The sequence below is a fragment of the Cuculus canorus genome, chromosome 5 (genome assembly GCF_017976375.1).
Source record: "Cuculus canorus isolate bCucCan1 chromosome 5, bCucCan1.pri, whole genome shotgun sequence".
In the NCBI taxonomy this organism is placed as follows: domain Eukaryota; kingdom Metazoa; phylum Chordata; class Aves; order Cuculiformes; family Cuculidae; genus Cuculus; species Cuculus canorus.
Genome location: NC_071405.1, coordinates 1,304,835 through 1,326,745, shown reverse-complemented (window position 1 = coordinate 1,326,745; position 21,911 = coordinate 1,304,835). Strand labels below are relative to the sequence as shown.

Sequence of the window (21,911 nt, the reverse complement as noted above, 5' to 3'; positions counted from 1 at the left end):
GGGCTCTGGATCAGAGTGCAGGGACAGAAGGAGGGGAACTGTTTTAAGCTCCAAGAGGGGAGATTGAGATGAGATGTTAGGAAGAAATGTTTTGCTGTGAGGGTGGGGAGGCCCTGGCCCAGGTTGCCCAGAGCAGTGAGGGCTGCCCCATCCCTGGAGGGGTTCCAGGCCAGGTTGGATGGGGCTTGGAGCCCCTGATCCAGTGGGAGGTGTCCCTGCCCATGGCAGGGGTGGGACTGGGTGGGCTTGAGGTCCCTTCCAACCTAAACCATTCCTGGATTCAAAGGATGAAGGATGTTGTGATGGAAATGGTATTTTTTGTACTCAGACAACCAACATGAAAACCTTGAATTTTGTTGGTTTACCTCAATTAAATAATTGTGGTCCTGCACAGCCTCCCGGACTGTGAGGAGAAACAGCCAGCGCTGTGCAAACCTCCTCTCGTTCCTTGTCTTCGGACGCGCAGCAGGGCAAAAGCTGTTCTGGCTTTGCCAGGTCCCCTAGGTTGGCATGGGAAAGTGTCCTTCTCCATACAAAACCTGTTAATTAGCACAAAAAGGAATCATTGCAATTAGCTTTTCTTTAGGCCATGTTCTGATTGTTTGGGGTGTGAGGAATTCTCTCTTGCACATTATTTGCTCTCACCCCATAAAGCCAATATCCTACTTAACAAAGCTGATACATCAACTACTCTGAATGGTTTTTCAGCTGTTAACACCGAGAACAACTTAATTAGCCATGGTGAATTGCAAACGACCTCGCGGCTCTCCTGATGCCTTCTGGAAGGCTGTTGCCATCCTGCAGCAGCCACTGCTCCTCCAAGCTGCGTCTGCTTTCACCTTTAATAGCTGTGAATATAATTTAATATGGAATAGCTACGTAATAATCTAAGTGCGGAATGTGACTCCTTCGGTGCAGTGAGGTGATTATGCCCTGGACTGGAAGACTTTTTTTTAATGTAAATGCATGATTTAATAAAGAGATGTGGAAAAAAACCCCTGAACTAAACCCAAATCATACCGGAAAATGGTGCTACAAGATATGCACCAGCTTCCCCTCCGAACAAAGAGGATTTATAAGCGTGTTCTAGACATGTCTTAGCAGTCTGTGGTCTGAGTGACCAAGAGAGCACTGAAAAATAGAATCATAGAATCATTTGGTTGGAAAAGACCTTTGAGATCATAGAGTCCAACCATATCTGTCTGCTACTAAACCAGATCCCTGAGCACCTCATCTGCCCATCTTTTAAACCCCTCCAGGGATGGGGACTCCACCCCCTCCCTGGGCAGCCTCTGCTGGGGCCTCAGAACCCCTTCTGTGAAAAATGTTTCCTGAGGTCCAATCTGAACCTCCCCCGGTGCAGCCTGAGGCCATTCCCTCTCATCCTATCCCCCGTCACTTGGGAGAAGAGCCCAGCACCCACCTCACCACACCCTCCTTTCCAGCAGTTATAGACAGTGATGAGGTCTCCCCTCAGCCTCCTCTTCTCCAGGCTAAACAGCCCCAGGTCCCTCAGCTGCTCCTCATAACCCCTGTTCTCCAGCCCCTTCCCCAGCTCCGTTCCCTTCTCCGGACGTTCTCCAGCCCCTCAAGGTCTTTCTTGTACTGAGGGGCCCAAAACTGAACACGCGATTTGAGGTGTGGCCTCACCAGTGGCGGGTCCAGGGGTCGATCCTTCGCTGCTCCCACTGGCCACCCCATGGCTGATCCAAGCCAGGAGCTGTTGGCCTTCTTGCCCACCTGGGCCACTGCTGGCTCATGTCCGGCTGCCGTTGACCAGCACCCCCGGGTCCTTCTCTGCCGGGCAGCTTTCCAGCTGCTCTTCTGCCAGCCTGAAGAGTTGACAACCTGTGTTTGGGGCGGGGAAGGAGGCTTGGAGGTCAGAGATGTAGGACCCACAGGGATCAAACCCCCAGCGCATGTGGGACTCCCTCACAGCAATGATGCACCCCAGGACCAAGGGTTGCCAACTGGATAACCTTCAGAGAGATGGAAGATGAACTTCCAAAAGTTATCCAAGAGGTTTCAAAATATAACAGGAAATATTAATTATTTCTGATTTAATTAGATTTGTATACTGTGAGTTTTGCCTGAGGGGAGAAAGGAGGAAGAATAAATTACACAACGAGACCATGATACTCTGCATTAATGAGTGGTCTTGCAGCTCCAGCTCAGGCTTGCCCTGCTTTGGGGAAGGGGAGCAGCCTTCCTGATCCCCTGGGATCTTTCCCAAGCCACCAGGTCCTACACGTGGAATTGTAACGCCCCGTGTGTGTGTTCTGCATCATCTCTCTTGCCAACTGCGGGGTTCATCCTGACCCCATACTGCTCTGCACCAGGAAAATCCAGTTTTCCATCTGGCACTCCTATGTTTCCTTCTTAAAATCACGCCACAGCCCTTGTCGTGGCTGGGTTGCTTCACTGTGATTCTTGTGCTATTCGTCCAGCTCAGAAGTTTAATCCTAACTTCAAAGCTCTCGCAGTCTTTCCTAGATGCCATCCACAAACTGCGTGGGCACGTTCTTCATTCCGTTGTGTAAGCTGTTAAGAGAGTATCGGATAGAACTGAACTCAAGATTAAATCCTGCGGGAATTCATTTGAAATGTCCTCTGAATTTGATAACAAAATGTTGATTGCGCTCACCATATGGTGGCTTCACATAAACCACCACTTCTCAGCTTCTGAAAATGTCATGTGAGGCAACATCAGACAGACACCTTCCTGAATACGCCCTGGTAACAGCAAAAATACAACATAGAATCATGAAATGGTTTGGGTTGGAAAGGACCTCCAAGCCCATCCAGTCCCACCCCCTGCCATGGGCAGGGACACCTCCCATTGGATCAGGGGCTCCAAGCCCCATCCAACCTGGCCTGGAACCCCTCCAGGGATGGGGCAGCCACCACTGCTCTGGGCACCCTGGGCCAGGGCCTCCCCACCCTCAGTGTGAAGAATTTCTTCCTTATGTCTCATCTAAATCTTCCCCTTCCAATTTAAACAGCTTTTCAGTCTCCACAAATGACCTTCTTGTCATTACACTGAGTCGAGATTTCAAAGCGAGCAGCACACAGTGAGGTGGTGGATGGGAACCTGTGTGGTTGTCTCACCAGATTTGACCCAAACTCAGACCACGCATATTTGTACCTTCTAAAAGCAATAATCCAAACCTTATGGATCTGCTGGCAGCATAGCCTGGAGGGGGGAATGTGCGGTGAGAAGTACTAAGACAGCAGGTTTTAAAAATAACCTACTCACCGTTCATGATTTCAAAATTGGCTGAAAAATACCCCAGTTAAAGGAATACAGAGGGGGTTGGGCTGAAAAGGGGGAGATCTAGGTGAGATTTTAGGGAGAAATGTTTTGCAGTGAGGGTGGGGAGGCCCTGGCCCAGGTTGCCCAGAGCAGTGGTGGCTGCCCCATCCCTGGAGGGGTTCCAGGCCAGGTTGGATGGGGCTTGGAGCCCCTGATCCAGTGGGAGGTGTCCCTGTCCATGGCAGGGATGGGACTGGATGGGCTTTGAGGTCCCTTCCAACCCAAACCATTCCATGATTCTGTGATTCAGGAGAGGAGGAGTCATTGAAACAAAAACAATCAAGAAACTCCATTTGAACAACTCTGAGGCTGATGTGCCCACGACAAGATAAAACCTGCAAAGCTGGATTCTAATACGTAAAATAGCACTAGAATATAAATCCTGACAAAACCATTAGTTTTGTTCCTAGTATGAAATGCAGTTTGCAGCCTATTAAAATCTTGACAAGCTCCATCTGCCCAAACTCTGCTGCCTTATAATTTAATTACACAAGGTACCCGAGCCTGAGTCATTAACAGCATTATGAATAATGTGATTCATTAGCAGTGGCCCTACATGTGCTGTTTGTTTCTTTGTTCCCCGAGATGTGTATCAGTTACTTACCAAGATTTACATTTTGACAATCTCCATCTGGGCTACTCTAATACAATTTTCCAGGACGTGTTTGTTCTGTTTCAGTGAGCGAGGCGTGTTGCAATCTTCCTCTGAGGTCTGGAAACAGCTTTATAAATGCTTGGACAGATGTGGAGTTCCACAGCGATAGCAGACTGGCAGTTCCTCCAAATAAACCTCCCGTTTCACAGCCTCAAGCAATATCCTTGTTTATCCTGGAGAAGAGGAGCCTGAGGGGAGACCTCATCGCTGTCTACAACTGCCGGAAAGGAGGTTGTGGTGAGGCGGGCGCTGGGCTCTGCTCCCAAGCGACAGGTCATGGGATGAGAGAAAATGGCCTCACGTTGCACCAGGGCAGGTTCAGATTGGGCATCAGGACAAATTTCTTCATGGAAAGGGTTCTCAGGCTGCCCAGGGAGGTGCAGGAACCATTTCTGTTGGCTGTGCTTGAGGGCAGATACTGCAGAAGGTCAAAGTTTGATCTAAAACGATGCAGCCAGAAAGAGATTTTACTCAAGTAACTTGATTTTCTTTCCCATTGCTCATTAGAGATAAGATACCCAGTAATTAATGCATCTATTAGTGCCATCCCCCAATCATTGCAGTGTAGATGCCCTTAAACCAAGCAGGCACCAACCTACTGGTTCCCGTCCAAAGGAGTTTTTGATGTAACCCTGTATGCCAGGGTGAAGAAGAAAGACAAACGCTGTTATTTGATAAAGAAGGTACCAGAGCTGAATTTGGAGAGAATTTATTCTAACAAGTAGAACCTATTTTTATTCCTGCAGTGGGTAGGGAGTGGGATCCCTCATGCATTAGGGCATAAAGGCATCTCAAATACAACTTTAGCCGTTGTCAAAGCAGTAATTTTGCTCCTCACAAGGTAAATGTTTCAGGAATGTGACAAACACCTGGTCAGAAAGGGCTAAAGTCACCGGCAGTTGAGCCAGACCGATGCCCTCAGAGTGTATGCTGCAAACATGCTCTGTACCCTGGACACAACCGAAAGCCGCCTGTGCAGACAGCAGAGCACATGGACAGCCCATCATTTGTCCCTGAAGTTCCCTGTTTCGAGGAGAGATGTTGGTATGGCAAAAGCAGAGTGGCTCTCCCAGACCCTCACCAGTCCAGAATCTCAAGCAATGTCACGCCTATTGGCCTCTGAAGGTCCTCACTAACCTCCAGGGGAGGTCCCGAGCAGTCGCATGCTCCGTCTGCGGATCACGGCAAGAGGCAATGGTTTCAGATGAAAATCTTTTCCTTTATGGAAAACCTACACGTCAGAACTGTTGAGGAATTCAGCACTAAACACTGGTTCACTACTAAACCAGATCCCTGAGTACCTCATCTGCTCATCTTTTAAACCCCTCCAGGGATGGGGACTCCACCACCTCCCTGGGCAGCCTCTGCCAGGGCTGAGAACCCTTTCCATGAAGAAATCTTTCCTGATGTCCAATCTGAACCTGCCCTGGTGCAGCCTGAAGCCCTTTCCTCTCATCCCATCACTGGTTACTTGGGAGAACAGACCAACACCTACATCTCTACAACCTCCTTCCAACAACTCGGACCTCCAACCTCTCAATTCCTCTAAGTCAAACGTGTGGCTGACCTGACCGTTCTGTTACACTCACCTGATGAACACAACGCGCACAGATATTCTTCCAGGCTCATTTCACGTGTACGTGCTCTGAGAAGCAATGGGGAGAATGCAATAAATATGGTAACTAGCAGGTGAGGAGGAATCCAATGTGAATAAATTCAATGTGGCTATGAAGACTAAATGAATGTCTTAGTACGTATATAAAACTTCTGCTCTTTATTAAGTCCCGCAAAGATTTATTAAATTTCATACGGTTAAGAAATACAAAAGAACTGTAATAAAAAGAAAGACGGGATTGCATATAATTCATATTTTAATAATGGTCAAATGGGTTGATTTTATCTTTTCTGATATGATGAATATTAGAGTTTTACATAAACTAATATTTGTGGAAAATTTATACAACCCAAAGATGTTCAGATGATTGAACCTTAAATAATAAAAATAAATAATTCTATAGCTTTAAACATCTTTGTTATGAAGGTTCCTACCTTAAAAGTGTATGATTTCAGCATTGTTTTTTCAGGATCACTGTTTTTTTTGGTGGAACATTAGTTTATACAGATGAGCAATGTAAAGACTTGATTTTTTTCCCATTCAGTGTGATGTTTATTCCAGAGTGTTGATGCAGAGTGAGGGCCAAATGTGAGCAATGCAGGCATGGCGCTGTCACCTGACGGGTGGACTTGATGATCTCAGAGACCTTTTCCAACCTTAAATGATTTTGCCCAGAGCAGTGGTGGCTCCTCCATCCCTGGAGGGGTTCCAGGCCAGGTTGGAATTCTTTTCACTTCATCAAATAATAATAAAAATAATCCACCTGTATTAAGTATTTAAAAACCAGATATGGAAAGGGAATTAGTTTTGTTCATGGTCATTTTCAGGTTTATATTCAGCTTCACAAGTTCTCAGAAAATGATACTGGTTAAAAGTTAATCTTGCAATAAAGAATTTTGAATTTGTCCTTCAAAAGGAAGCTCCAATCAGCAGCTATTTTTCTCCAAGGTGGACGGCAAACTCACGAAGATCCATCTCAGCCCAGTGAAGACCCGAGCAGAGTTTTCCAATCCTAATGCTGAGAATTTTCTCATTTATTACCTGTCAAGCATTTTTTTCTATTGTTACTGCTGCTGATTGCAAAGATTTGTAATACAGCCTTTGGAATCAGCCCTTTTTCCTCCTCATTTACTCATTAACGCCACAGCCCATGTTTGCCATCTCAAAATCGTTCCCATGGTGACTAATGGGTAATGTCACAGAAAACTTGATTGTGACATTACTGCACGGACAGGACAGGAACTCTGGCTAAGTGCAAATGGAAGAGCTGCTCTTTACCCACAAACATTCTGCTCACCAGTAACGAAGGCAAAGGAAACGTAGGCAATTCAATAGGTGTCTTGGATAATGAGCTGGAATTCTTAATCTTCCAAATGTAGCAATGCTTTCTCTTCATGTGGAGAAGATGATCATCTGTGATGTGAGCTGTAAATATGGAGCAAAAATATTACTGAGAGGCTGCAAGATGCAAAGATTTCCATCCAGATCTGTAGAATCACAGAACTGTGGAATGGTTTGGGTTGGAAGGTACGTGCACCAATGGTTTATTGGTCCTTTGAATATAGAATCATAGAATCCCTAGGTTGGAAAAGACCTCTGAGATCATCGAGTCCAACCGTCCCTGTCCACTGCTAAACGAGGTCCCTGAGCACCTCATCTGCCCGGCTTTTAAACCCCTCCAGAGGTGGAGACTCCACCACCTCCCGGGCAGCCTCTGCCACGGCCTGAGAACCCCTCCCATGGAGAAGTTTTTCCTAATGTCCAAAATATAAACGGTGCTATGGGCATCCTAGACATGACATTTTGTCTCTTCTTGTCTTACCTTCTCTCTTCCCTCTTAGGTTGTAAATGCCTTGGATCAGGAATACGTTATCCGAATAGCAACCTGCACCTGCCCTTGCAGAGCCTCCATGGCTGCAGGAGTCCAAATAACAATAATGATGATGCCAGAATGAGTTGGGTTTGAAGGGCTGTGAAGGCTTGTGCCCTGTTGCCATGGACAGGGACACCTCCCACTGGATCAGGGGCTCCAAGCCCCATCCAACCTGGCCTGGAACCCCTCCAGGGATGGGGCAGCCCCCACTGCTCTGGGCACCCTGGGCCAGAGCCTCCCCACCCTCAGCTGAAGAATTTCCTCCTAATGTCTAATCTAAATCTTCTCCCTTCCAATTTAAAGCCATTCCCTCTCATTCTGTCACTCCAGGGCCTTGGAAAAAGCCCCTCCCCAGCTTTCCTGGAGCCCCTTCCAGCACTGGAAGCTGCTCTAAGGTCTCCCCAGAGCCTTCTCTTCTCCAGGCTGAACAACCCCAACTCTCTCAGCCTGTCCTCATAGCAGAGGGGCTCCAGCCCTCGGATCATCCTTGTGGACCTCCTTGGCTGTTGCAGATAGAAATCTTTCTACATGACTGAAACAGAAACTACAAGGTGAGCTGAAGCTAATTAAAACCCACTGACCTGCTTGAAAAATCCTGTGGGTGAAAACTGTAAAATTTAAAATGAAAATTGATTTTATGTGTTTTCTTTTTTTTCCTCCGCCACAGAAAAAGCAGTAAAAGAGGTATTTTAGGTGGGAGTGTGTAGCCAAAGGAACTGCATTTACTAAAACAAACAAGCCCCAAACCCCTAGAAAGACCTTTGTGTCCAGGACAGCAGAAAAGCATAACCTGTAGCACATGAGAATTTTCCAGATCCGGCTTTTTTGGCAGTGAAGCTCTCCTGATCCCCAGTTTTCAAAACCCCTGCGGGCCATCATGAGGCAGTTCTGCACCTTTTAAAGTAGCTTCATATATTTTTTTTAATAGCTGTGTGGCAACATTTTTGTGGTGTATAAAGTGGAGAAACAGCCATTTATTCCATGGTTAAAATAGAAATTCAGAAATAAGCATAGATTTTGGATTCTCACGTGGGTGTAGAAGAAAGGTCTTCTTCACTACCCTATTCTGTGTTAGACAACCCCAATCAAGACAGGACAACACTGCAGGTTGCATCAGAGCTGGAGAAGGAACTCATGGGCTAAAGAGGACCTCGTGGCTTTGGGCAGCTCTTCAAGTTTGTAAATTCATGATGTAATTCTGCCAACGTTGGCAGTGCTTGCAAACAGGAAAGTTTGGCTTTAGTGGCTTCTTGTTTTCTCTTGTCACATCCTTCATGTCTTGATCAAGAAACCGGTGAAGGGCCTGGAGAACAAGGGTTATGAGGAGCAGCTGAGGGACCTGGGGCTGTTCAGCCTGGAAAAGAGGCTGAGGGGAGACCTCATCACTGTCTACAACTGCCGGAAAGGAGGTTGTGGTGAGGTGGGTGCTGGGCTCTGCTCCCAAGTGACAGGGGATGGGACGAGACAGAATGGCCTCAAGCTGCACCAGGGCAGGTTCAGACTGGACATCAGGACAAATTTCTCCACGGAAAGGATTCTCAGGCCCTGGCAGAGGCTGCGCAGGGAGGGGGTGGAGTCCTCATCCCCAGAGGGGTTTAAAAGATGGGTACATGAGGTGCTCAGGGATCTGGTTCTGTAATGGGCAGGGACGGTTGGGCATGATGATCTCAAAGCCCTTTTCCAACCAAGCGATTCGATTCAATTCCATTCAATTCTATTCTAGTCCATCTAGTCTAGTCTATTCTAAGATTTTTTGCAATATCCTGACAACTTATAGAGTAAAACTGTATTGTGATCAAGCTCTGGTTTTAATTTTCATTGCCCTAACAGCCTGCCGAGCTCCACCCAGCCAGGACATGAGCACTCACACACTGTTATGGGAAAAATACGGGAAGTGCAACAAAGTGCTGAAGCATTACGAACAAAACAAACCTATTTGCAGATGATGACAAGAGGCTGGTCCTGATTCTGCCACAGCTGACCTTGCTGTTGTCCCACTTCCCCACTTCCCAAATTGTTCTGCTTCCCATTTTTCAGATGAGTTCATTTGGGCTCTGGAAGGCAACGAACTGGAAGGCAAACACAATCGCAAAATCAATGAAAGCCGAAGCCGTGACCGGTGCTGTCTGACTCAGCTTTGAGCCCACCAAGTACCATCATCAATTGGAGGAGAACTCTTCATGTCTCCACCGCAACTGTGTTCCTTCCTTCAATCTACTTATTAGAATAACACCTTGGAGGATAACTGGTGGACGTACCCACCAGCTTAAGCGAGGCGGTGCCAGCCCTTCCCACACAACACACAAATGAGCCAAGTCCTATATTGTCTAGATTTTGGGTTAGTCCAGTTTCTGGATCCCTTAGCATCGCCTCTGACTGTAGGAAATAATTGACCAGCTGTTCTTCTATCAGATGCAATAGCAGAGGCTGCAACAACAACAACAGAACTATTACGAACAGAAATGACGGCAGTTAGCATACAGAAATCATTAAACGCCTCGCTTTCTATTGTGACTTGCATCCCACGGTTTGTATATCGGATTATTAAGAGTGTTCGTGCTAATGGCACTATTGGTTCTAGAAACTCTTTGTGACTTCTTTCCCCCTCCATCTTTTCATTTTTCTGTCATTGCTAAAATATCTGCTTTTTGTAGAAGAAATAAAATGAGTAGAATAAAACTTTGAATTACTCATTAATAATTTTGCGTGAAGCAATTTTAAAGCTCAGCGGAGTTTTGGTTTCCGGTTGGGGAGTTTTTTAGCAGTGATGCTACACAACAAATACAACACCTTTCCACATGGGTGGCACCATGAACACAAGTGTTGCCTCAATCCTTGCCCCAACACCTCTCCTCAGAAGGAGCCCACCTGAAAGCAGGAGCTCAGGTTTCTGCTGCCGGCAGGCAGCCTCTGGCAGAGAAACCATAGCCAGGAGTCTTGGAAAGGCCTCCTGCCCTCTAGGCTTTATTCTTCAGATCCAGGAGAGAATTACAGATCAAAGGAACACAAACACTGTGTTGTCTAACCTTGATGCTTTTGTAACTCTATCAGCTTCCACCGAGCCCCTTCGGACTCCTGTTTGCCATGGGAGTTAAAGGTCTAAAGATATCTTCGAGGAGCAGAGCTTTTCCTTTGTGTTCTACAAAGATGATCAGATGATCCAAGGGCTGGAGCCCCTCTGCTGTGAGGACAGGCTGAGAGAGTTGGGGTTGTTCAGCCTGGAGAAGGATCCAGGAAGACCTTAGAGCAGCTTCCGGTACCGAAAGGGGCTCCAGGAAAGCTGGGGAGGGGCTCTGGATCAGGGAGTGCAGGGAGAGGACGAGGGGGAACAGTTTTAAACTAAAGGAGGGGAGATTTAGACTAGATATAAGGAATTGTTTACACTGGGAGTAGTGAAACACTGGCCCAGGTTACCCAGGGAAGTGGGAGCTGCCCCATCCCTGGAGGTGTTCAGCGTCAGGTTGGATGGGGCTTGGAGCAACCATTTGAGTTGAAGATGTTCCTGGCTCCTGCAGTGGGGTTGGACTGGATGACCTGTAAATACCCCTTCCAACCCAACCCATTCTATGATTCTATGCTCTCACAAAGAGGACGCTGTATAACACACCCAAAGCATCTGCTGCACAGTGTTCAAAGCTGCCGTGGAGAACACGTAGTGGGAAGTGAAGAAACAAATGTATGACACGAACCTCTGGACTCATTTGCCTTGTTCCAGGCAGTGATCTGCCCAAATCTTCTAACAGCCCAGGAGACCTCAAGGCTTTCTTTTCCAGCGCTCTTCAGCAAGGTTGGCATTTCCACTACCACGCCCTGACGGGCAGTCCTGCTGACACGCTTGGGGGAATGGACTGCAGCAGTTATGCCAAAATGACTTGCTCTGCATCGCCTTTCTCGAAGCAGCTTGCTGCTCCCCGCTGGCTGGACACTCCTGGCTGGAGTAGATCTGCTTCAGTGGGAGCAATTAGTGCGGTTGTGCCCGACTAACCCGACGCTGCCAGTGGATCTTCCCCAGGGAGCTGCACACCAGAGCCTTTGCTGTCCCCCTGCACGGCAATGAGCTCCGCGCAGTGCTGGCGGTGCCGTTCAGGGGCTGGAGGACAGGCTGGGGGACCGGCTGGGGGACCTGGGCTTGTGTGACCTGGAGAAGAGAAGGCACCGGGGAATGCTTAGAGCAACTTCCAGTGCTGAAAGGGGCTCCACAAAAGCTGGGGAGGGGCTTTTCCCAAGAAGCTGGAGCGATACGGTGAGGGGGAATGGCTCTAAATTGGAAGGGGGCAGATTTAGATGAGACATTAGGAAGAAATTCTTCACGCTGAGGGTGGGGAGGCCCTGGCCCAGGATGCCCAGAGCAGTGGGGGCTGCCCCATCCCTGGAGGGGTTCCAGGCCAGGTTGGATGGGGCTTGGAGCCCCTGATCCAGTGGGAGTGGGGTTGAAACAGGATGATCTTTAAGGTCCTTTCGAACCTAACCCATTCCATTAATCTATGACTCTGTGAAGATGGATCCTGTACCTACTTGAGAGGGCTTTGCCTGATTTATGTCGAGAGCTACGGGAAGCCCATGATGCACAAATGAGTGCTAATAAAGGAGGAAGTCACCTGTATTTTGATGCTATGGAGTACAACTGCACTAAAGAGCTACCTCCCAAAGGTTCACCAGCCCAGGAGATAATGGCCTTGGCTCATGCACCCACAAACAAGAAGCACAGGGTGGAGGACCACCCCAGATACATGTACCATAGGGCGCATGCCCCATCCCTGGAGGGGTTCCAGGCCAGGTTGGATGGGGCTTGGAGCCCCTGATCCAGTGGGAGGTGTCCCTGCCCATGGCAGGGAGCGGGACTGGGTGGGCTTTGAGGTCCCTTCCAACCCAAACCATTCCGTGATTCTGTGTCACTCTGTACTGACTTTAGATGAATGGTAAAGACAGTAGAAACACCCCTATCAGTTACACTGTGTTTCCGCAGGGTCTCCACACACCACGTGCCTGGTACAGGTACATCTATAGGGAAAAAAAAAAAAAGGTTATTCCTGCACTGAAGGGCTTTCAAGCCCAATAGATACGACAGAGAAGAAGAAGTATTACACTCATTTTCCCTTTTAGAGCCAGGAACTAAATAGACTGAATATCATGCCAGGCAGTCAGCAACAAAGCACAAATCCTTCTGTCATTTATCGGTCCAGAATGGGACACTGCCAGGACCCTCCTTTGAAACCAGTCCATTTACAGCCTGTGAAGTGCTGTTTATTCCAGGCACACATTTTTTGCCCGATATTTCTTTCTCTGAGAAAGCTGAGCTCAGAAAGTGTCCAGTCAGCACTTCAATAATGAAGGTCACTCCTTTTGCTGACTCCTGCTAACGGGGTCCCTGGGTACCGCTTCAGTTACGGGCGGTTCAGCGAGCAGACAGCATTTCCTTTTTCCCTTTTCATTCCGTTTCTTTTTTTTGCTCTTTGCAGCACTTCATAGTCCAAAGCACCTGATTAATTCAGCACTCTCTGCACAGCTGTAAGATCAGCCTCTCAATGTACTTTAAGCTGATACGTGCTGAACTGCCACGGTCTTCCATAAATTCTTTTATTACCATGAGAAGAAACTATCCATTTAATAAGGACAATCTCTGTTAATTCTATGATCTCACAATAGCCCAACACTTTGTTCAGGGGGAAAAAAAAGACGCATCTTTCACCTTGGAATGTTAATAATCAAATTATTTTTGGTTTTCCCACCCTTACCTTAGGGTAGACTCTTGTTTCACAGTGACAGGCGAGACACGATGCGGTTTATCTCACACAACATCTCAGTCCTGCTTCTGTCATGGTGTGTCAGGCAGGGAGATCTGAGTCAGCCCACGGGAGTGGGTGATCAACCTATTAAACCGGAAAAAGACAAGTACACAAACATAAACACATCAGCAGACGGTTCAAGAAAGGAGATGCTCCCTCACGTCAGAGTGAACACCTAAACCAGGCAGAAGAGGGAGCTGAGGACTCAAAGAATCATAGAATCATTAAGGTTAGAAAAGACCTCTGATCTCATCTAGTCCGACCACCAGCCCAACCCCACAGCGCCAAATAAACCACGTCCCCAAGTGCCACGCCTATGCATATTTTGAACCCCTCCCGGGATGGAGACTCCACTGTGGAGTCTCTGACAGTGCTCCACCACTCTCTCAGTTTCCTAAAGTGGAATCTAAACCTCCCCTGGTGCAACTTGTGGCCATCTGCTCCGGTCCTATCGCCTGTCACTTGGGAGAAGAGACCAACACCCACCAAAGGAAGAAGAAAGCAAGAGTGCATCCAGGTTAATGTGCTCCACAGAGTTCCAAATCAATGAGAGGAGGCAACAGGCAGGCAGCTCCTCCAGCCTCTTCGCCTCTCCTCTCTCAAGCTTTGCTGCTGGAGCCCCCTGCTCTGCAGGCTGGACCTCTCCAGCTGGCTTTGAACGTCGTCGTGGTGGGGCTTAGTTACAACCCAGCTCGGAGCTCAGCGAATAATTCATGTTTCTAGGCTGAAAGAAAAGCATCTGGTAATGAAAGTGAAAAGTCTCAGAAGTCCTGAAAAGCAAAGCACCTTAAATCCTGTAAATGCTGCAAGAAAACCTTGATGACTCAGCTGAAACCTGGACTGCGGCGTCTCCCAGGAGAGGGGGGTTTGCTGAGACACCATTAGGGAAGACAAGAAGAGAACAGGGCTTGGAACAAAGCTTTCAAATGAGGATGAATGTGTTTATCAGCGGTCAGTGACGAACCCTTGATACGCCTCGGAGAAGCAGGGATCTCATGCATAAAACATCATCGCTGCACGGGGCCCTGAGCTGGAATCCTCGTTAAGGGGATGCATTTTGCATTTGCATCAAGGCACAAGGAGCCTGCTAGGAATGTTTATTCCGAAATACAAAACTAATCTCGCAGCCAGTTTCCTGCACCACTCTGCTCACAACTTCACTCTTACAAAAGCCGTTTGATTGGAGGAAACAAAGTGATTTAAGAAAGATATAAAGTATTCATAAAGCACATGTCGAAAACCAAGGAGTAAAAATATGACAGATTTCATATCTGGGAGAGGCATGGCTTCAGATTTTAAGAAGGCTTATGCATAATTTGTGACATGTTAGTGTTGCAAGACCTAAATCACATCGGCATCGTGCTGGGCTCCGTACCTGCACAGGTGAAGGCAGCAATGATTTGAGCACTTTATTCTCTAAAATGGTAAATAATACAAACAAACCCCGGTAAGGTCCCATAATTAATTTGCAAATTGAAATCCTGTCCTCCAGGAACAGCCCTCCCACAGTTTGAGGGTTCATTGCTTTTCACCATGATGGGCTTTCTTGTTCTTTTCTGGAGACCGGCTACTTCCCCCCAGTAACAAGTGACAGGGCGAGAGGATATGGCCTCAAGGTGCCCCAGGGGAGGTTCGGATGGGTTATCAGGAAACATTTCTTTGCTGACGGAGTGGTGAAGCCCTGGCAGAGGCTGCCCAGGGCAGGGGTGGAGTCTCCATCCCTGGAGGGGTTCAAAACCCATGTAGATGTGGTACTTGGGGAATCACTTGAATCAGTTTAAGTTAAAACGGCTCTAAACTTCCCTGTGTCTTTAAGAAAGTTGTCAGTCCTACTAAAACACAGCATTTACCCCTTCCAGAAAGGTCTGCGCCCTTTCCAATAAAACAGTAACTTTCAAGTGCTGAGACTTGTGCTCACTGCAGGATGTTCCCCTACAAACACCGTTTGAGCAGTTTAAAATGTTCCACCAGAATCTCGTATTTCCCCAAACAGTACTCATAAAACAGTGATTTCTTTACACTTGGAAGAATTGCCCTTGATTTATCGTGATTGATCTGATCCTGCTTTACATATCATAATGTTAGATAGTGGTCTTTATTATGGGTAATTCTCCTGACAGTACTGGGCTGATTCTTATTGCTGTTAACAGCCCAACGTGTAACACATTAATGGTCCACGGCTTTGCCTTAGGAAGGCCAACTAACGAACCGGTTGTTTATGGCTGGTAATGATTGATTTGTCAGCGATTATACTGCTTAATTCAACAGTGGCATGAATCAAAGATGACACTTCTTTCTTTTTAGGCTGTCACTTGAGCTTTAGTGCTCTTCACCATAATGGGTGTTGAAGGGTGTTTATTTTGATGGCTTTTCTCCGTGTTCCTTTCTTACAACACTGCCATAAACTATTTTTTTAGTGCACGTGGCTACGAACATAAGCAGCTGATGACTGAATTGTGCAGAGAAGGAAAAGGTCCCAGGTATTAACCTCACCCTGATAGCCAGCTTGGACACAGCGCGACTTGATCTTGGAGCTCAGCCACGGGGTCGGGTTCAACACGATGCCGTATGTCAGCCGAGCCAGAACAGCCGTCCATACGGGCACATCTAGGCAGCAACAAATGGACTAATTCAACCTCACTCAGGCTGCAGCAGAGGGGTTTTAAACAAGTTGAATTGCTCCCTGATGAAAGGCACACCCAAACCTCAGCTGATATGTGCTGATCTTTTAAGCATCAGCAATTCAGTCAGGTTTCTTTGCAGCCAGTTATGTCAAAGTTGCTCTACAGAACTTTGGCAGCATGAAGGGACCATAAAAGAGATAAAAATGATATAAAAGAGGTATAATATATCATAAAAGAAGTATAAATGATGGGTTTATGCAGTTTCAGTTTATGCAGTTTCAGGATCATTTAAATGCTGACAGAGGTGTAAAGGGATCCCAGTGTCGCGTCAGGTCAGGGAGCCAAAACCAGCCTTAGAGCAGCCCGGTTACTGTGCACTAATCAATGAAAGTCACTCCTCCAAAATGCCCCCAGTGACCACATGGAGACACTTTCCTAGCGATGCAGCTGCTGCAGAGTCTGGTGGGGATGCTGGCATGCTCTTCTCCAGCTGCACCTCCCTCCAGAAGACCCAAATCCCCATCCTACAGCTACCTCTGCACATTTGGGAATGGAAGGGGTGAAGTGGATGGCTCTGCCTGCAAGGTACAGCTGCCTCTGCCTGTGCACAAGTGATGTGCAACGTGCAATACCCGGTACTGATGCGTGTAGTGTTGTGCATGAGGGATGTGCAAAACCCAGTGTTCCTGCAGCGCTGGGCACGAGGAACGTGCAAAACTCAGTATTCCCACCGCGCTGGGCACGAGGGATGTGCAAAACCCAGTGTTCCCGCCACACTGGGCATGAGTGATGTGCAATACCTGTTATTAATTCTGGTAGTCTGGAGTTTCTGTTCTCGTGCTTCTCTGCTTGCTGGGCTGCAGACAGGTTGAGCTGATTTCCATGAGAAACTGAGATTAGGAAAGATATGTTTCTGTTACTTTTTCATTTCCAAGCATCTGGACTTAACAGAACAATAAGGATTTATATAGAATGACAGCGCTTCAATCTTCATTCCCTCCCACACCTTCTCAAGACACATCTCCCTGGTCACGAGCACAACGCTGCTATATGAACGGGCACTGCGCTGCGGAGCAGCCTCAACCCCTTGCTCCAGAAAAATGGACTGTCAGGAACCTTTGGAGAGCCTGACCTGTTCACATCTCCCCCGTTAGCCCCATGAACGGTATAGAATCGCAGCTAACAATCGCTTGGTTGGAAAAGACCTTTGAGACCATCACACCTGGCCATACCTGTCCACTACTAAACCAGATCCTGAAGCACCTCATCTGCCCGGCTTATAAACCCCTCCGGGGATGGGGACTCCCCCATGACCCTGGGCAGCCTCTGCCAGGGCCTGAGAACCCTTTAGGTATCCACAAGACTAAAAGAAGAGGACAGACTCAGACTTTGAACATTTTGCTTCCCTACTTTCAAAGGGCTTTGCCTTCAGAACAAGTCGCAAATCTCATGACCAAACATCATCAGTTTTCCCACAGGCAAAGTGAAACAATTTATTCACCTCTTTGACATGAAGAGAAGCTATTCATCTCTGATGGAGGTTTATAAAAAGACATTTCCACGTGGAACCCATAGAAAGGTTTGGTTTGGAAGGGACCTCAAAGCCCATCCATTCCCACCCCTGCCATGGGCAGGGACACCTCCCACTGGATCAGGGGCTCCAAGCCCCATCCAACCTGGCCTGGAACCCCTCCAGGGATGGGGCAGCCCCCACTGCTCTGGGCACCCTGGGCCAGGGGCTCCCCGCCCTCTCATCATGAAGAATTTCTTCCTAATGTCTCTTTTAAATCTCCCCCTTTCCAATTTAAAGCCATTACAATCTTTTATTGAAGTGCTCTGGGAAGATATCTTCGCTGAAGCCAACGAAAACCCTTTTCTCCAGCCCTGCACAAGCCCAGATACGTGGCTGGAAATTCTCCTCACCAAAACAGAGACCACAACACCCTTTCCGCTCGCCGTATCTGGTGAATCTTTTCTCTGCTGTCTCCAGACATATAATTGCAAGATGATTAATAGCACAGTAAAAAAGACAGATCTTTCGTTCCCAGGGCAGCAGAACCACTCGTACTTCAAACACAAAAAAAATGACAGAAAATAAAAATGCTTCAGCTCCCATTACTTCACAGACCAATTTAACTGAAATGTTCATGAATTAACCAGGACAGAATTGCTTTGAAGGCAGCCTGTTCGTGGAAAAAAAATCACTTATTTCAGGCTCTTTTTTTGCCAAAAACCCTCTTGTGCCTCCTTTGTGAACTTCCAGCTTTGATGCCATGTAGAATATTGGTAGAAAAACATTATTTTTTGAAACAAACTTTGAGCAACGATACCACGTTGGCTACTGTTAAGTGTTTGATAACTTGGCATCACTACTGAAATCACTATTTTTTGAACAACTAGGTATCTGTGTGCAAAATACTGCATTTTCCAACCTGCTGCTTTGGTTCTGTTTCAGCAGCTCATCCCTTAGAAAACACGGTTACACACTTGCAAGCTTCAGAGGCAGCCAAAGAGCTCATGCTTCTCGCTGACCACGTTCTCAAAGGAAAGAACCACGCACAACCCACAGCTCAGCAGATTCAGTACTTGGAGACACATCAGTCAGTCTGGTGAATGTATAGTATTTATCTCCCTTTGTTTTCAAGAGGAATGAGAGAGCTTGCAGGTCTGTCCATGCATAGAATCACAGAATGGTTTGGGTGGGAGAGGACCTCCAAGCCCATCCAGTCCCACCCCCTGCCATGGGCAGGGACACCTCCCACTGGATCAGGGGCTCCAAGCCCCATCCAACCTGGCCTGGAACCCCTCCAGGGATGGGGCAGCCACCACTGCTCGGGGCACCCTGGACCAGTGTGTTCTCTTATGATTGAAGGGAGGGGTTTGAATGCAGCACAGACAGCAAAGGAGAGAGTCAGTTTGATGTTCTGTACGCACAGGACCACCAGAACTGTGGCTACTGAAGCTCACAGAGAAGAGGTGGGATGGTGATACCCGGCCCACAGGCTGCACCTCTGCCACACAGGCTGCATGTTTAATTCCGTCAGTCACATCTTATAATTAGATCCATTACACTGTCTATCTTATCATGGAATGGTTTGGGCTGGAAGGGACCTCAAAGCCCATCCAGTCCCACCCCTGCCATGGGCAGGGACACCTCCCACTGGATCAGGGGCTCCAAGCCCCATCCAACCTGGCCTGGAACCCCTCCAGGGATGGGGCAGCCCCCACTGCTCTGGGCACCCTGGGCCAGGGCCTCCCCACCTGAACAGCAAAACGTTTCTTCGTAACATCTCAATCTCCCACCTTAAAATCCGTTCCCCCTCATCCTGCTGTCTCTGATCCAGAGCCCCTCCCCAGCTTTCCTGGAGCCCCTTTCAGCACAGGAAGCTGCTCTGAGGTCTCCCCGCAGCCTTCTCTTCTCCAGGCTGAACAACCCCAACTCTCTCAGCCTGTCCTCAGAGCAGAGGTGCTCCAGACCTTGGATAATCTCCGTGACCTGCTTTGGACCCGTTCCAACAGATCCATGTCCTTTCTGCCGCCTCAGGCTGAAGTTGGTACAGATGCACCCGCAAGTAGTTCAGAATAACCCGAGGCAGAGTGCAAACTTCGATAAGTCCGAGGCCATGGCTGATTTGGTAAACTCTTTTCCATTTGATTCCTCCGTGCAGAGGAAGGTGAGTTATTCACTGCGCTGCAAAACCGAGCTGGGCTGCAGCGCTGCCTGGGTTTGGGTTTGGGTGAGAACAGTGGGGAATTTTTACAGTTGCATTAGGCAGTGTCACTGTGAAGTCGATGTAGCTGAAAGTGAAGCAGAAAACAAGATGGGACACTGCCACTGCACACGTCCGGTATCGTTTCTGCTCCTGGCACCCCCAGCCTTGGTATCATTTTTGCTCCTGGCACCCCCAGCCTGTGCGTCCTGCGTGCTTACAGCTCATTAAAGAACCACCGGAACCCTCTCCCTTTTTGCTCCTCATTGGCAGCGGGAGCTGTGAGCTTGTGCGATGTAAAGCACCAGAACTGGGGTTAAACACGGGTTTTAATTCATGCCTCTCTGTGCCACGGCTGCAGCCCATTTGCTGTTACTCTGAAAGCTCCGTCTTCCCAAGAGCGTGCCCGGGGAAGCTTAGATACTGGACAATGAGTAAAAAATCCAGAGTCATGCTTGAATCCTGAAGATTCTGTGGATTTTTTTTTACCATCAAAGGGGGAGGGATAAAATCTGAGAGCAGGCTTATAGAGCTGTAAAAAAGGGCAGTATCTGGCTATTAAAATACAAATTACTCCTAAATCCCATGGAAAAGTGGATAAAGCTGGCAACAGTAGAACTAGATCTAATCAGCAGTATCTAATTAAAGCTTATATGTAAGGATTCAATGGGCATTAGCAGCAGTCTGGGTTCGGTTTGGCATCCATGAGCTTTCCTCACTGTATCCTTGTGCAGATGCAGCGATACCCACACATAAAGATGTACGGGATGTGCTGCATACGCCCAGAGCAGGAACACAAGGATGTTAAATAATTCCAATGTATTGGATTAGCTCACACAAACGGAGCCTGTGCTTCTGTACCGTTCCATCTAAATAAGACCTGGGGGTTGGGAAGAGATGCACGGTTGAAGTGATGCTCCGACAGGAATCACTCGGATGATGAGTGCTGGTCAGGATGCTCTGAAGGGTGGCAGCGTGGTGGCAGTGGTGACAGAACAGCCCCAGCGAGGGTGCTTTGAACTTCGGCACGCTCGGAGCTCCAGAAGCATTTCAGAAGCTCTGCTTGCTGTCTCACTGATATTAATTCTATATAACTTCATCTTTGCAGAGCTCCGCGCTCGCGTTCTTAACAAAGCTCCCGGATGTGTTCTAACATTTAAATCGGTTAAGTCAGCCTCAAAGTTATCACATGGATGCTGGAAATGGCACTGAGCGCACAGCAGGATCACACCAGTGGTGGCAGGGACAAGTCAGGGGCTGGGAAAGGGAGGAGAAGGGACCAGTAGGGACACAGGCACCAAACTGTCTACAAAATCAGTCTCATGACATCACAAACACAACACCCTGAATCAGGGCGAACTTCTCATTTGATCTCTTTGAGTCTCCATTTTGTTCATGGGCAAAGGAGAGAGAGAATGTTCGTTTTTTGCCTTTAGCAGCAAGGAAAAAAAAATGTTGGGCTGATGGTTGGAGATCCTGAAGGTCTTTTCCAACCTTAATGATCTATGATTCACCTCAGAGTTCATTCGAAAATCACATCTATGAAGAACTTCGATCCTGTACTGCGTGCTTGAACCCTTGAATTGCGGCCCTTTTCCTGTCTAGACCCAGTCTGAATTCTGCCCAGCAGAAGGACGCTGAGGGTGTTCAAGGCCCGGTTGGATGTTCCTTGGACAGCCTGATCCAGTGGGAGGTGTCCCTGCCTGTGGCAGGGGCGTTGGAACTGGATGATCTTTAAGGTCTCTTCCAATCCAAACTCTTCTATGATTCTGTGAAGCCACGGACTGTGTAAAGAGCATGGAGAGCCCAGATGCTGAGCAAGCACTGCCACTTCTCTGCCCTTCAAAGGCTCCTCGGTGGAGGAGAAAGCGACTACGTCCTCAAAAGCTGTGCCACAATGCGTGTCCCTCAAGAGAAATGAATCAACCCCCTTAATTCTGCCCCGTGACGGACCTACCTAGCTATCACCAAAGATTCTGAGTGGTACGCATGCACCCGTATAATTAAAGGCTCCCTGTAACCCAGTTTGTCCTTTGCAAAAACATTTCCTTTATTTTCTATTACTTACAGGGAGCTGACGGGCAATCCTGCTCCTGCTCGAAGACCGAGCCCTGGCTCTCTAGGTAACCGTTGCTTCGTATTCACGCTGCCCAAACCCCCTGGGCTCCAGCAGGGAGAGTTACAGCCATTAGCTGCTTCTCCACAAAACCCCGCACAGAAAGCACTAGAGCTCCAAGTCCTATTGATTTTACTGAGCCACTTGAAACAACAATTAACCTTTCTAACTACCCGTCTTTCTTTAAAATGCATCTCGGCTGCTTTTCAAAGTTTGCTT

The 21,911-nt window shown here is 47.9% G+C and overlaps 3 long non-coding RNA genes across 8 annotated transcripts in view; all 3 read right to left on the bottom strand.

Annotated features, from left to right (window-relative positions):
* LOC128852421 (uncharacterized) overlaps nt 1–998 on the bottom strand; it is a 33,141-nt gene extending 32,143 nt beyond the window's left edge. For both annotated transcript variants that reach the window (XR_008450251.1, XR_008450250.1), the window contains exon 1: nt 366–998. This is a non-coding gene — a long non-coding RNA (uncharacterized LOC128852421). The remainder of the gene's footprint in view (nt 1–365) is intronic.
* A 656-nt stretch (nt 999–1,654) lies between these two features.
* LOC128852294 (uncharacterized) lies at nt 1,655–11,366 on the bottom strand. 3 transcript variants are annotated; one of them, XR_008450037.1, is made up of 8 exons: nt 11,146–11,366; nt 9,389–9,525; nt 6,881–7,008; nt 6,018–6,346; nt 5,558–5,613; nt 3,918–4,408; nt 2,645–2,733; nt 1,655–1,848 (listed from the first exon to the last, which is right to left on the bottom strand). It is a non-coding gene; the product is annotated as an uncharacterized LOC128852294 (long non-coding RNA). The 3 variants fall into 3 exon arrangements; XR_008450039.1 differs by having other exon boundaries at nt 1,655–2,733; XR_008450038.1 differs by lacking the exon at nt 2,645–2,733.
* A 196-nt stretch (nt 11,367–11,562) lies between these two features.
* Nucleotides 11,563–21,911, bottom strand: part of LOC128852291 (uncharacterized) — a 33,069-nt gene continuing 22,720 nt past the window's right edge. For all 3 annotated transcript variants that reach the window (XR_008450034.1, XR_008450033.1, XR_008450035.1), the window contains 4 exons: nt 16,667–16,756; nt 15,736–15,849; nt 13,192–13,326; nt 11,563–12,457 (listed from right to left, as the gene is read on the bottom strand). This is a non-coding gene — a long non-coding RNA (uncharacterized LOC128852291). The remainder of the gene's footprint in view (nt 12,458–13,191; nt 13,327–15,735; nt 15,850–16,666; nt 16,757–21,911) is intronic.